The 15,606-nt window shown below is 39.5% G+C and overlaps 1 pseudogene; it reads right to left on the reverse strand.

Annotated features, from left to right (window-relative positions):
• Nucleotides 1-13,904: 13,904 nt before the first annotated feature.
• On the reverse strand, nt 13,905-15,307 carry LOC147732583 (uncharacterized; annotated as a pseudogene).
• Between the last annotated feature and the right edge of the window lie 299 nt (nt 15,308-15,606).

Raw genomic sequence — 15,606 nt, forward strand, 5'->3', positions numbered from 1 at the left:
GGTCCTATGTACGGAACCTGCTGTCAGAAAAAAACAGTGCAGCAGGGACCTTAATGTGCAGGTATGGCATGAGAACAGACTGAGTTGAATTTAGCTCGAGCTCACACTCCAAACACGTCTAGGATGACACCTAGAGGGCAATAATATCTTCTGAACACCACTTTATCAGCCATTCCAAAAACAGTGATCCACCAGCCGCATGCCTTCCCTCTTCTCACCCTATTGTTGCTGATGATCAGGGATGGTGCAACATAGACTGTCCTTAACATTTTGTAAGCTAAGTTTTAGTTGTGAGTAGGATGTTTTTGGGCTACATCAGTGTTTCACTGGTGACTTGGCATAAGTGGTGCAGATGTGATTGAGAATGTGTTTCCTATGTGCTGCATATGACCTCACTGACAACCCCAATTTGTAACAGGACTATTTGGAAGAGTGATTGCTAACTGACCTTGTATATCAACAATACCTACACTTTTATTGGTGATGTTGTTTTGCACATGTTTTTCCATTATGTCTATTTAAATATTTTCCTGTGAACTTTAACAAGTGTGCTGTTGTCATTCACACTTAATGGACAGCCTGGACATGATAACTCTTAAATTGCATGTGAGTGGGGTGAGTGAGTTTGATATTTTTGCCATTCAGTTGTGGTTTGACATTTGAATATTTTATAATACTGTGAGGTAGTTGGCTCATTGATTGCAAGTGATCTTTAGGCCTTGCACCATTCCGCTTCTCTGATATTTCATTCTATTTGTAAAAAAAATTCTAAAGTGATTTTGATACCTATTGACAGTCAAAATTATTACTATATGTTAGATCTGGGGGTCTCTAGTTGGCAGAGGTAGGTACCAATGTCCAAATAGAGACCCTTGCTTCTAGTCAGAATAAGGGGATACACTCTTTAGATAACCCCTGCTCACCCCCTTGGTAGCTTGGCACGAGCAGACAGGCTTATCAAAGACAATGTGTAAAGTATTTATACCAACACTTACAGTAACACAGTGAAAACACCACAAATGGACTCCAAACCAGTTTAGAAAAATAAGGTATCTTTATCTAAACTACACCAGACCAAAACAACAAAAATCCAACATACACACTTCAAGAATATGATTTTCAAAGAGTTCTAGGGTTTGTGTTAAAATAATCCACAGTTGCGTCACGTTTAGCCAAAAGTACCTTTAGATGCAACAAAAGTTCCAAATGTAAGCTACAGCGTTGAAAAACAAGCAATGCGTCACTCCTGAGACCTTGGGGAGGGGATGCGACAGCCCAGCTGGACGCAGCGGGCGTGTTGCGACGAATCCAGTCTGCATGGGGAGGAATGCGATACCTTGTATGGATTCCGGTGTGCAGGTTCCGTAGGAAGCGTCTCGCAAAGGCACGATGCGATGATCTTTGGGACGGCGATGATCTCAGGTGCGGCGTTGATCTTCTCCTCTCGCGGCCCCTCGATGCGATGGCTCTGTGATGATGTTCGCAGCGATGTGATGCGGTCCGCAAGCAAGCGGTGCGGCGACCTCACCCAGCGATGACAGGCTCTGCAACGATACTCACAGCAACAGGAATCTTCCCTCCCGGGCCGATGCATTCGGCAAGCGAAGGATGCGTCGGCTCTTGCAGCAGCAACAGGCACTGCGACAATATTGATCTTTGCGGCAGCGGAAATTTCCTCGCACTATCGGGGATGCCCTCCGCAAGCGAGCGATGCTTGAAAATGTGCAGATTGTTTTAGTTTCTCCCTGTCCAGCTTCCCAAACAGCAGGCCACAACTTCCAGAGGCCCCGCGTCGGATTCAGCACTCTAGGAAGGGCAGAACTCTCTCAGCAGAGTTCAGGGGGAAGAAGGGCGGTGAAGACCTTTTGTTCCTGGGACTTCTTAACAGGAGGCCAGCTCTCTTCAGGCCCTTGGAGATCTCTTCAAGCAAGGGGGCTAAGCACCAACAAAGTCCTTCCCCTCTCCTTGGCAGCAAAGCAACTGCAGGTCAGCCCACAAACACACAGCAGGACAGTCCTTCCTCTTTAGTCTTCCAGATTTCTCCTTGGCAGAGGTTCCTTCTTGATTTCAGGATGATCTAATTTTCTGTGGTCTGGGTAGCCCTTCTTATACCAGTCTTTCCTTTGTTCTCTAGAGACAGAGAGGCCTTGGCTTGGTCAGAACCAGTTCACGTCAGTTCCTGAGCACTTTGTTTTTCTGTCTTCTCCTCTCCTTTCAGAGAGAGGGGCAGGGTTGGCAGCCGCCCAGCAGGAGGTGAAGCCAGCATTGTAGAAATAAGGCACAGCCCTTTTCAGGCCTAGGTGCTATCCACTCCCACCACTCAAGATGCAGATGCAGTCATTCAGCCTAGGACTCACTCATCCATCCTCCTGGGGGCTCCCCAGCCCCTGTCACTCACAAACCAGACAGTCGATTCACAAACAGGCCAAGGCACACAGAAAGGTTAGACAAGAGAACAGTCACTTCCTAAAAGTGCTTTTCTCAAACACAGGATTTAAAAAACATCCTTCCTACGAGATGTGTTATTAAATTCTGAGTTCAGGGATACCAGACTTTAATTTTCTATCTTGCTCCTATGGGAAGATATGCTGGTAAACATTATACTCAGCAATCCCCTATTAAAGCCTATGGGCAAGATAGCCCTCTCAATAGTGAAAAACGAAAATGACTGTTATTCACTACCAGAGCATGTCACACACACACCAGTGCATGCTCTACCTTTCATATACACCACACCCTACCCAGGGGGGTACCTAGGGCCTTCTATAGGGGTTGCCAATGTGAACAGAAAGGGAAGGGTTAGGCCTGGCCAGTGTGGACAATGGTGAGGGAAGCATGGCAGTCAGAAACTGCACACAGGCACTGTGGTGGCAGGCCTGAGACACAATTTTAGTGCTACTCCTGTGGGTGGCACAATCAGTGCTGCAGGCCCACTAGTAGCATTTGAATCACCTGCCCGGGCACACTCTGTGCACTCTACTAGGGACTTCCTGGTAATACAAATATGCCAATCATGGATAACCAATCACAATAACAATTTACTCAGGGAGCACTTGCACTTTGACACTTATCAGCAGTGGCAAAGTGCCCAAAGCATCTAAACCAGCAAAAACGAAATCCAGCACAGCGCCAAAAATACAGGTGGTAGAGGCAAGAAGACAGGGGAAACCACGCCAAAGATGCCAGGTCTAACACTATACAACAGCAATATTAATTGTTTTAGTTAAAGCCATTTTGCAGATCACAGTTTGCGTTTTAGTCTTCTTGGGCCCGATTCACAAAAGTAATCTGAGACAAAATCCTAACTTTACGATTTTCGGTATTCAAAAAAGGCATTTAGGAGTACTAAAGGTAGGTTTCCTAACTTCACTACTCCTAAATGACTTTTGTGAATACCGAAAGTCGTAAAGTTAGAATTTTTCTCAGTTTAGTTGTAGTAAAGTTAGGAATCCAAACTTTAGTTCTCCTAAATGCCTACAGTGAGTACCGAAATTCGTACATTTAGGATTTTTCCCAGTTTAGGAGTAGTAAAGTTAGGAATCCTAATTTAGTACTCCTAAATGCCTTCTGTGAATACCAAAAGTCCTGAAGTTAGGATTTTTCTCAGTTTAAGAGTAGTAAAGTTAGAAATACTAACTTTAGTGCTCCTAAATGCCTTCTGTGAATACCGAAAGTCATAAAGTTAGGATTTTGTCTCAGATTACTTTTGTGAATCGGGCCCCTTGATCGGAAATTGTGCAAGAAAAATATACAATTCACAAATTACTGGTATACATCTTAAAACAAGTTTTTTAAAAGCTTGATGCATCTGTGTTCTATATATTTTCATATCTAACAGATGATCATATATACAGATTTGGATGCAACATATATTATACAAGTAGTGGTGCAATCTGGTTCATGATACTGGGTATAAACTAAGTTCTGGCAAACTAGTGTTAAAGAACAGGAGTAAAACCCATAGACCACGTTGGGACTGGGTATAAAGTATATAGAAAAAACAATGTCCCAACTGGTAACAATCAAAAGGCAGTTTAGGTATGTATGTTCAGAGCATTACATTATTAATGTAATGCTCTGTGCATACATACCTAAACTGCCTTTTGATTGTTACCTGTTGGGACATTGTTTTTTCTATATACAGTTCTGGCAAACAGCATTGGACTGATTCACAAAGGTAAAGTTAGACCAAATGTCTAACTATGAACAAAATTCTCTAACTTTACTCCTTTTCGGTATTCACAATGGTAAGCTACTTGTGAATACCGAAAAGTGGTAAAGTTAGACTTTTGATCTAAATTAGACTTTTGATCTAACTTTACCTTTGTGAATCGGGCTCTAAGTTCAGACCTGAAGTCTAACTTTAGATTTGAAGTCTCAACTTAGACCTCAGGTACTGATTTGAATATCACGTTTCTGGACACTTTGAGGGCATAACATGGGATTCATTTTCAATCCCCATCTTCCACCATTTCTCCACAGGGCAGCAGTCTATTTTTTCCAGCAATCTCGGGCTAGTTAGGTCTCACCTAGGCAGCGCCTGCGCTGTCTTAGAGACGTCTGGTATTCAGTTCAATAGGCATTGAACACGTCCAGCACCTACCATTGGTACTTTCATATGCCTTTGCAAATTCCTATGCTTTCGTTGATGAATAATATAGATGTGTCCTGCCCTTTGGGTGTCATGTTCTGCCGTGCAAACTGACCCTGATAGAGGGCTCCTTTCACTATTGGCTATATGTTTTAGTTTACTGCACTTCTTTTTCTTTCCGCTCTCTCCTTGCTGGTTGCTAGCACATGACGTTACTCCCAGTTCACTTAATCTCCCTAAACCGTCCCCCCAACACCACCTCCTGTTCCTCGCACCTTGTTTTGTTTGAAGTTGTGTTTGTTTGAAAAGGCAAAGGTTCTTGTGTGTACTAATCTATATTTCATTATTATTCATTGGTTACTGGTTTGAGTGTTTTTTATTATTATTCATTGGTTACTGCCCGTGTCTTTTCAGCGTATCTACTTGCCATGCTAAATGCTCGCTCCTACCCCGTTGGTACTTTGATGTTGATGTCGAAAGGAATCTGGAATTTTTTTTTTTACAATGCCTTGACTCCCACTTCTGGAGGTTGTGCACATTTCTTTTGTTATTGGGAAGAAAAAAAGCAAAACAAGTGAAGAAAAAGATGGCCTTCTTACTGATTGAAGGTGGGGACACACGCAGAAGTTGAATTTTGTGTCAGGGGTTTGTGCGCTCGCTGGGAATACCACCTCAGCCAATAAACATCTCGGAAGTAGTCCTTATAGCCAATATCAACCCAGGATATAGTCTCTGAGACACCACAGCAAATAAATGACCATAGGGAATACGCCTTAACCAATCCCCTGTATCTCCATTAACCAATCAATGACTCCTATACATTATTATTACTGACAGAATATGTTTTCGCCTATCTGATTATTTTGAGTATGAGTAATCAGGGTCAACTGGAGCTCTAGCACTGCCTGCCGTAATTGCAGTCGGTAGAAGCCCGTTATAGTGGCAATAAAGGGCCCTGGTTTCAGGCTCAAATAGTGGACTGTCAAGGGACAGAATGGGCAGGTGATTTCTCTAGGAACTCTATTGGTTGTCCCTGTCCACGCCTCACCCCACAATCCAGTCCGTTGCTCCTCTTCGCGTTATCTAATGAACCTTTCAATTTGTAGCCCCTCCCATGGTCAGGTGACACTGCCCTACCCACCCCTCTAGTGTTGCCAGATTGGGCTATTTCCTGCACAAATGGCGATATATTCTCCCATTTTTGCTGGAAATAACTGTCCTGGTGGGTTGCACAAATTTAGACTTTATTTGCCTATTGGATCGCAAAATTGCTGGGTGCAACTGCGCCACCAGGGAAAACGTCAATCAAGTCACTTTAGACAGTTTGGTTGTGCTGTGATTGATTGCGCAAAAGCACTACCTATGATGGCCCTGCTTCATGCTGCTGGCCTGCCCCCGAGTGCCTGGACCAATGGGATCAGGAAGGGCAGGCTTGTAATTCATTTTTTGGGTATAATTGGCCCAGCCTTGGTTTGGAGAGTCACACACAGAGTTGAGAGACTATCTGAACAGCGAATTGTTCAGGAGGAATGGGGAGCTCCCACGATATCCCTTAAGAAGAAGCACACAGTAGGTCTTCAGATAGGTGCTCAACCCATCCCCAGCTAAGCAATCAGCTCTTTAAATTAAAAAGCTGAGCTCTGTGCAGCTGATGCACGTAAAGCCTTGGCCGGGTCACCATTAGAAAACCCTAAAATGAAACTGCCTGCACTATCACCTTCATAAACAGGGGCGAAAAATGAGTACATGGCCTCTGGCAAGGCAGTGTGATTTTCAGATGTACAAATGCACACAAATAATAACAAATTGCATTCAGTAGAACAGCTGCTGTGCTTTCAGTTTAGCATCAATCAGCAGGTCAGTTGCTGCCTGCACTTGTTTATGTGGTGCCCATGCAGCACCACTCTCTGAAATGATTATGAATTTTTGTGTGCAAATAGTTTGTGCTGCAAAGATCAGAAAACAAATCATTATGAATCTCTTTGGAAAGAGTGGGGATGTAGTTCTTCACATTCCTTGTGCCTAAAACCACACCTCAGCTCTACCGAGACGTAGAGGAGGGACGTGTCAAGCTCGGGTATGTAAACGCCTGCTTTCTACATAACATTTAATTGTGGCAAGCAGAAAGATTATCAGTGGGCACAGTCATTGAAACGCTATGGGGGATGTTCACAAGGACTTATCTTCGATTTATTTCCACCTTAATGCATCAAAAGTGGAGATAGATCTAACACCCCATTTACAAGCTGGTGCAAACTGCAGACATCGACAGTATTCCCAACCACTTATATACCCATTTACACATCCATACAAGTATTCACAGACTCATTCACTCACTCATACAGCCGTTCACACAAACACATAATCTCCAAAACAGCCACTCACACACCAACTCACTTAACCAAACTCCCACTGTATGAGCCACCTACTCACCCATACAGTACACATACACACACACTTACTCACTCATACAGCATTTCAGACACACAGTCACTCACCCATACAGTCTTTCACATACCCACTCACCCACCCATGCAGCCACTGACAAACCCTCTCACTCACCAATGCAGCCACTCACACAGCCACCCACTCACCCACACTGGTACTGATACATTCTCACTTAAACACACATCCAGCCACTCACATGCTCATATAGCCACTCAGACAACCACTCACGCATTATATGTTAAAAAAAGTATCACTCTTTGAAGGATCCTCATTACTGAGCCCTGTGCTTATACCTGCCTTGCTACGCGGCTGTCCTACTCTGGGTTGTAGGCGACCAGCTATGTACCAATCATATTGATAGCATTTACCCCATGTTGCCTGTCTGTTTAAACTACGCGGCCGGCCCCCCACGGGGTTGTAGGCGGTACGCTGTGTGCTTGAGGGAACTCCTTCTGGTTATTCATAAAATAAAACAAAACAGATTTATACCAAAAGTAGTATCACTCATTAGTGGTACACCTAGTATGCTAATTAAACTTTTGTAGTAGCTTAGTATTTATGTTTATAATACTCATAAAGTCTTGGAAAACACTTACACTCACTGGATGATTCATCAGTGACGTCATTTGAGATGTATATAAAGCCATTTAAGACTGTCCCTCTATGCAACGTGACCTGACCCTTCTTAGAATTCAGGCCTACTTTCTCATACATTACCTGAAATATGTAGAAACATTGAGGATCTTTATGGATTAATTAATCGTTGGATTCTCAGAACATAAATATGAACTTCACAAACCCAAGTCTGTTCAAATTAAATTCAGACTCCTGTTGACTTAAAGACAAAGCCAACTTAACCTCTCACCTTTACTTGCACAACAAATTAGGTGTCATTAGATTTGGTGATAAAAAAATCTTTTTATTTATAGTGCATGGATTCAACTTTGCATTAAGTAGTATTTACAAATTCATTTGTATTATAATAATAATTAAAATAAAAATAATAACAATTATCATCATCATTTTTATTATTATCCTTTGGCTCTACCATTTTAAATTTACCAGGGCAGATACTTTGCGAGTGGAAAAAGCATTGGATGAATTAAGACTTTTGTGATCTAGCTAGTTTTGGAATGTTGTTTTCTCCATGCTTTGGAGGTGCTTGTTTAGACTTGACTATGGCAACATACTCTAGACCAGTGTCACCCAGAAACAGCTCAGGAAACGAAAGAAAGTCCAAAATGCCAGAGCCAGACTGGCCCTTGACAGCCCCCACTGCAGACACATAACACACCACTAAGAGAATCACCTTCAAGGTCCTTGCACATACCTACAAAGCTCTCCACGACACAGGACCAAAATATCTGAACCACCGCCTTGCATTCCACACACCCGCCTATCCACCCAGCTCACCCTGGCCTCCATCCCACGTATCCACAAGAACTCGTGAAAGATCCTCCTCCTACCTCACCGCCAATACCTTGAACACTCTTTCCCTCCATCTTAGGCAATCCGCGTCATCATCGATCCAATTTAGAAAGGACCTCGAGACCTGGCTCTTCAACTGAACCGCCACACCCAGATGAATCAGTAGGCCCCCCCTAGTGCCTTGAGACCCTCACTGGTGAGTAGCCATGCTATACAAATTCCTGATTGATTGATTGATTGACAATGTGATAATTGTTTCATCTATTAAGATGTATCTTGATGGAACATTCATAATGAATAATTTTGGAATATTTTATGGAATCTTCTTTCATTGTTTCCAGACATTTTTTGGTTTTGTCCACACGTAATCCTAATTTATTTTTTAATGGACCATCTAGAAATTCCAGCTTGTGCTATAAAAATATAGGGTCCAGTCAAGCAAGTTGAAAATGTGAGGCTGAGATCACCAGGAATTTACTGAATTAATCTTTTCAAGATAAAAAAAAATACAAAAATACAAAAAGTCATTTGCATCTAAGGGGCAGCGAGCAGAATGAACAGAAAATGTCAAAGATAAAAAAACCCCTGTGCTGGAGGCGAAGAATTAACCGCGATCACACAGACTGAATACTCACCCAAGTTAAGATCTCATTCATGACCCCAAAGGGAGACATGCGAACATGGAACAAAAACTGGTAGCAGCATCACAGACATGACTGAAGAGTCAAAGGCAAGATAAGATTACATTTATAAATGTCACACATTGTCAAAAGGTACCCATAAGAAAATGCAAAACATTAAAGAAGGCCACACTTATTGATTCAGCCCAAATAGCCTTGGTACACCAGGCCATACACTAAAGGGGCCAAAAGGATCAACATTAGAATGGGATACGTATACCAGAAAGATGAAATGATAGCAAGAACCTCCATGCCTGTACAATCAGCTGCACACATCATGGTACATGCCACTATACACATAAAACCTGTCCTATTATTCATACTATAGAATGTATAAATGCCAATGATCACCTATATGTTGATTACTATACTGACAGCAGCAGTGCAGAGCAATAGAACTAGAAATACACACAATCACACACATCTAAGAATCTTGTTTCCAATGAAAGTTGCTCTGGTCACAAAGATTAGGAGTGTGCAGAATTGGCGAGATTTGATTCAGTGGAATTACATTAAAATTCTGCGAGATTCTGCAGAATACTTTGGTGGGGCACAGTGGGCATTTGGTGCAGTTCTCATCAAATAATGGATGTGAGGATACATTTTGCACCCTTACATACCCTGCAATATTCACTGAGAATATGTAGGTCACTGAGGGGCATGCACTGCAGTGCAGTCAAAGGTTTTTAACCCCTTGCCTGTGGTCGGAATTCCGCTCCTGTGCGGCACATTCCAATCGCGGGCGTGGACGTAACTGCTCCTGGCTGTCATCAGCACACGAGCACTGTGTGCCATGACGGACGGGAGCCGTCACCAGCATGCAAGGGTTTAATCAAGGCCAGAAGAAGAAGATTTCCCTCTATCTTTAAAAATCGCTGCAAATTAAACTTTAATCTGCAGTGTTTTTTAAACATAGAGGGACTGCTCCATCTTCCAGTCCTGTTTAAAAACCAAACACTGTAGATTAGTTTCACTGGTGGAGTTGCAAAATTATTAGCAATTCTGTGTTACAACAGTAACGCAGAGTTACCATATTCCTACATTTCCGTCGGCAGAATTAATAATTCCGCCCAGGCCTAATAAAGATATGTTTCCTATATTCTTTGCTTTTTATACAGAGGGGTTCTAGATTGCATAATGGAGGGTCTTTCTAATAGCCTTTGTTTTTCTAGCATACCAATAGGTAATCTTGTTTTTTGGCCTGTTCGGTTCCTGTGGTTCATTTGTCACCTTTGTAAGACCTGGTTGTACTTCCCCATCAGAGAGTCAGGGGCTCATTACGATGTCGGACGGAAACACTTCTGCCTGACACAGATTCGGTCATGAGACTGTCCGACATCCAGTCGCTGGTCCTGACCCCCCCATTAGGATGCAACCGAACACCGTTCGGTCGTATTCCCATATTTCACTATGGGAGCATGCATTACGGCCATCAACCAGACGTAATGCATGCTCCCATAGTGAAATGGGAGGTGCAGTTCATCCCTGCCCCCCATGGCAGGCAGCTCAATGTGCCTGCAATAAGGTGCATGGATCAGCGGGGGCCTCGAACTGGAGGCCGTTACATCAAAGGGGGCCCTGCGGGTGGGGGGGCCCTAACACACTTTCCGCCATGTTTTCCATGTCAGATAGACTGGCATGGAAACCATGTCAGCATCAGCAACTATGTATTGTAATCTCAAGGGCGGAAAGAGTCTCCCTTGAGGTTACAAGCTGCATTCTGACTGCCCAATGAGGTCTCCAAGCCAGTTGGAAGCCAGCTGGAATGACCAGTCAGATTTCTTTCCGACCGCCTCCTTCAAAACGAGGCATTCGGAAAGGAATAGGACCGGTCCATTATGATGAGGCCCTAACAGCTCCGACCAAAGGTTGGGGTCTTTACGGGCCTTATCGCAATCGGCTCCTTAGTGTCATTTTCAGTTTGATTTGCTATTAGTTTAGTGCAGAATGTTGTATTTAGAGATATTTTGTTATCACCCTTGAAGTTTCTAATCAAGACTTTCGGCCGAGTCGCAACGTCCACTGCCCGGTTTAAATGCAGATGGACCATAGTTTGATGACGATGAAGACTACTCTGTCTGTGCCATGGCAAAACTTCTCAGATGGTTTAATGGGGAACAGCCATTACAACGCAACTATTACAACGCAGTGCTATTGCAATGCAACTATTACAACGCAAGTTCTATTACAACGCATGTTTTTACAACGCATGCTTTTACAATGCGAGTGCTATTACAACGCATGCTTTTACATCGTAAATATATTTATTAAAATGTATGTATGTATGTATTTTTTTTTATTGATTTAATTTCTATGTAAAATTACAGAGGCCTTTTTTAAATTAAAATTTAATATTAATAAATATTAATAAATGTTGGAAAAAATGTTGGAAAAATGAACTTAATTAGAAGAATTAATACTCAGGTATCTTTTTTGAAAATATTAAAATATAAAATTAATAAATATTAATAAATGTTGGAAAAATGAATTTAATTAGAAGAATAATACTCAGGTATCCTTTAAGAAAATATATATGTTTTAACTATATTTAATTTCTAATTATTATTTAATTTTTAATTTTCAAAAAATAAAAATGTAATGTTTATTATTAGAAATTTAATTTATTTTAAAATAAAATAATACTTAGGTATTTATATTTATTTTTGTAAACTATTTTAATGAATAATACTCTGGTAATTTTTTAAGTAGAAAATAGAGATTTTATTAATTTTAAAATTAGGAAAAAATTAGGAAAAAAGGTTAATAAAAATTAAGTATCAAAATTTTTTAAATATTTTAAATATTTTGGAATTTAAAAAAATGTTAGGAATATTACAAGAAGCATTTTTAGTAAATTTCCCACGGTTTTACATTGATTCCAATGGACGGTTTAGTCCTTCATTTATTTCAATGACTACTCTATAGTAACCCGCGGAACTGAATAGCAAGGTCGAAAAACAACAGAAGAAGGAGGGAGAAGATGGAAACAAGACTAGCATACTGGTAAGTGATAATAAACATAATTTATAGTAGTCAAAATATAATTTTTAAAGTAACAATAATAAAATATAAAAGTAGAAAGACCATGACGTTATTGTTTTAGTTTGCTTTATTTTATTAAAAAAATGTCAAAAATAAATATACATTTTTATTAACATTTTCCATATTTTTGTAACATTTTATGTTTAGAAATAATATTTTTACAAAATAATAACTTAAGTAAAATAAATGTTTAGTAAATAGTCCTTTTTTTATCTTGGTAGATTTTGATCACGTTGTTACGTTAACGTCGACGTAAGCGGCCATCTTGGATTGCATCGATTGCTGGAAGCAGCTGGAAGCTGATCTGCGCAAAGGCAGGAAACTTAAATAACTTTATTTAAAGTAAAAAAAAGAAAAAAATGTATATATATTGTAATGAAAGGATAAGGAGAGGTTGCGGATGTAAAAAAAAGTTGTATAGTGTTTGTTTTCAGCATGTCGCCGAACATTTTACTTGTATATGCCTTCGTCGGGTCATGTTAAGATTAAAGTAATGGGTACAGATTGAAAAATAACTAAGTGTTTAATTAATAGAAAACATTTTGAACGTTTAATGTTTTGTGTAGAGATAGAAATGTATTGCGATTGAAGTTTTGTAGAAGAGAAATAGGATAGTTTTGTTATTTTGGCAAAATGATTGCTTTTGGCTTGGTTGGTAATAAAGAAAACTGTTTTTTTGAATTGCAAGTGGGAAAAAAGAAGGGAGATGCATTTAGATTAAATTGTTGTACTTTTCGTTTTTGAGGTTTGATTGGTTGCATTGGTTTAATATTTAATAGGCCAGCAATTTAAAGGAATTATTTTGCGTGTTGTTTTTTGGAAAAACTGGAATGAGATACAATATGATTTAGTTAGCGAGAAAAAATCCAGTAAGGATGTGATGTTACATAACCTTAAAAATTAATTTACAGGTTGGGAACGTCACATTTTGCTGCAAGGGATTTTTGAAAAAAAGAAGAATGCAAAAGGATTCGGGTAACGAAGACGGATTTGTTTTCAAGAACGTAATTTTTCTGTTTGAAAAAGTACAGAAAAAAGAAAAAAAATTGAAACAATTATGTTATGAAAATTGATGTATTTTATGGCACTTACATTATTTTTTACTTGTAAAGAAGAATGCTTTACTCAGAAAATGCATTAAATTATCGATTTAAAAAAATAAAAATTGAAAAAGTATCGATTTGATAAACAGTAATTGAAAAATATTCTGATACGTTTTGCAGTTTTTTGGAGGTATAAATTTAAGAGATTACAACATTGTTCTTTTTTTCACAATTGGAAAAAATATGCCAAATACTTAAATAATAACCTTTTTCAAAAAACTAGTTTTAAAAATAAATAAATTTCAAGCAAGCATCACTTTGGAAAAAAATAAGTGGTGAGGAAGGAAAGGATATTTTTAAAGGAACGTTCAAAATGTTTTCAAAATTAAATATATTCCATTTTAAATGCAATGGATAAAAAAATGTTATTTTAAAATAAGAGAAGGAGAAGAGTGACTTATCTTTGGATTGTAAGGGTTTTTTATTTTGGAAAAAATTATTAATGGATTTGTCTACATTTGAAAATGGTGGAACAGAAAAAAAGAAGACTTCTTAAGGTAAGGGAACCCGATGAAAATTAATTTAAATTTTTTTTTTAAAAAATGTCAATTGAATTAAATGTGAAAAAAATAATTTAAGGCCAAAGCAGGAAAGTAAGTTTGTGAGAATTGATTAGAAATGTAATATGTTAGCAACATTTTCCAGGTAGTCTAATGCCACACTCAACGAAAATTGTTGAAGTACTGTCAATAGTCTCTCGGACATCTCCTTAGCTTTTTTAGAAGGTCGTGGATTTAGGCTACCTGTTAATGCTTGTGCAAGTCTAATTTCTTGAAAACTTTGCTCCTTCTTCAAAGTTTTCAAAAAAGAGTAGAAATTTGGATGATGTTTCCCAATTGTATGACTGAAGGAGTTGTGCCATCCCTCTATGGCATTGTTTGTTTTAGCACCTCCTTCCAAGCAGGTTGAGTAGCAGTTCCACCACTCCACATGGAAACGTGGCTTCCTCCTGCGACCCGATCTGCTTAGATGCCCAATCCATGTGTCCTCAAAGTAATTTAACAAGGGTGCCAATTTTTCTTCATTTTGGAGATAATATTCTGAGTCAGAAATTGCAGTGTAGTACTCGTCTACACTTTCAGGAGGTACAATTAATTTCTTTAATTCTACTTGTAGTTTGCTATCTGAGCAGTAATCTGAAACCAGGGATGTTTTTTGTAATTTACGCCAATATGCCTGGGAAAAATGAAAAAAACATCCCTGAATTTGGGTATCCACGTACATTTTGTTGATCACATTGATCATAGTCAATTCGAAATCTATAATGATTTTCCTAGGACTTTTCCCGGATGTTTTCTCTTTAATCACTGACAAAAATTCAGTGTAGGTTGCAGATTGCTTATCTGGTAGCAAACTATACACTACGGGAACTACATTTTTGTTAATCTGTGCATGAATGCTGTAAATTTGTGTGAAAGGATGGGGCGTACATTTAAACGTCCCATCCATCATCCAAATTTCAGTATTCTCTAACTTAAAAAGGTTGCGGGGAGTGCTAAATATTAAATACGTTTAAGAGGGTTTTGGTTGTCATAGAGTAAGAAAGGTTCATTAGAGAAAGATAGAGTAAGTTCATGAGGAATAATTATGTCTGCAAAAGTTTGAGGGGTAACTGTGTCAGTGTTACTTGCCTGCTTTTTACGTTGAATAATTCTCTGCAAATTGGGTATAGTAGGCATATTACAAGCAATATGACCAGGGACATGTTGTGCAACCTCTCTTAAAATTCTACCAGGAGTTTCATTGGAGGTGGATGCAATATCTTTCATTTTGTTTATTGTTTCACATATTTCTATCTCCATTGCAGAGGCAGAGTGGTTATGTTCAGTTGTTTTTATTACGTTGTCACCAACAGTAATCGCTCTGCCGCTGCAACGGGAAGAATAATATTGCACACACCTCCAATGTCTCCTTGGTTCACTTATCCTTTCATTACAATATATATATCCACAATGTTTGAGAAGTCTGTTTCCTTTCCTGGATTTAGTGTAAGATGATGTGGCCTGGCTTGACATTATCTGTTGAAAAAATGAAATGGGAAAAAAAAAATACTATGTTTTTCTATGTCATTGTGTTATCTTTTAGAAATGTATATTTATTTTCTTATTTATACAAGTTTATGGAGTTAGAATAGTAAGTGGCACCCCTACACTATCCAACACTTACACTACTGATGCACTTTCATGGAGTTGGAATAGTAAGTGGCATCCCTACACTATCCAGCACTTACACTACTGATGCACTTTCCTGGAGTTAGAATAGTAAGTGGCACCCCTACACTATCCAGCACTTACCATACTAATGCAGTTTCCTG

Source organism: Lissotriton vulgaris, chromosome 2_1 (genome assembly GCF_964263255.1).
Source record: "Lissotriton vulgaris chromosome 2_1, aLisVul1.2, whole genome shotgun sequence".
Lineage (NCBI taxonomy): Eukaryota > Metazoa > Chordata > Amphibia > Caudata > Salamandridae > Lissotriton > Lissotriton vulgaris.